Genomic DNA, 471 nt, shown 5'->3' with positions numbered 1-471 from the left:
GTATATGCGAAACCGAAGACATGGACTTACAAAGTAGAAGATCACACGCGTACGAACAAATAACCTTCCTTGTTCAGTGAGTTGTGAAGTGAACAGACCGTAAGTTGTTCATCCAAACGACAGTGAAGTGAACACTGTGCTCGTGACATGGTTTGAAGAACAAAGTGCCTTTTTGTTCACGAGTGCAGCTAAGGAATGAACGAAAATTAATGACTTCATGAACGAGAGATGTGTTAGAGGAATTGCGATGGGATAACAATGTATATGTTATTCCCGTGTGTATGTAACTATTCTTCTGTTATATGCACACCGGAATGACATACATGTTGGTGTTCTTTTGTGACATCTCATATTTAATGGCGTTATTCATTCTAGTTTACATTATTTTCTTTACCTGTCACAGGAGAGAAAAAAATAATTAAATAATTTTTTGCTGTAGTGTCTGTTATACAATATTTCAGTTTTATACAT

General features: G+C 35.9%; 1 protein-coding gene across 1 annotated transcript in view; it reads left to right on the top strand.

Annotated features, from left to right (window-relative positions):
- The window catches only part of LOC119587735 (baculoviral IAP repeat-containing protein 7-B-like), a 4607-nt gene that overhangs the window by 417 nt on the left and 3719 nt on the right, over window positions 1-471 (top strand). The gene's annotated exons all lie outside the window — the stretch shown is intronic.

The sequence above is a fragment of the Penaeus monodon genome, chromosome 23 (assembly GCF_015228065.2).
Source record: "Penaeus monodon isolate SGIC_2016 chromosome 23, NSTDA_Pmon_1, whole genome shotgun sequence".
Classification (NCBI taxonomy): domain Eukaryota; kingdom Metazoa; phylum Arthropoda; class Malacostraca; order Decapoda; family Penaeidae; genus Penaeus; species Penaeus monodon.
The sequence above is the reverse complement of the archived record's forward strand: the minus strand, read 5'-3'. Positions and strand labels throughout refer to the sequence as shown.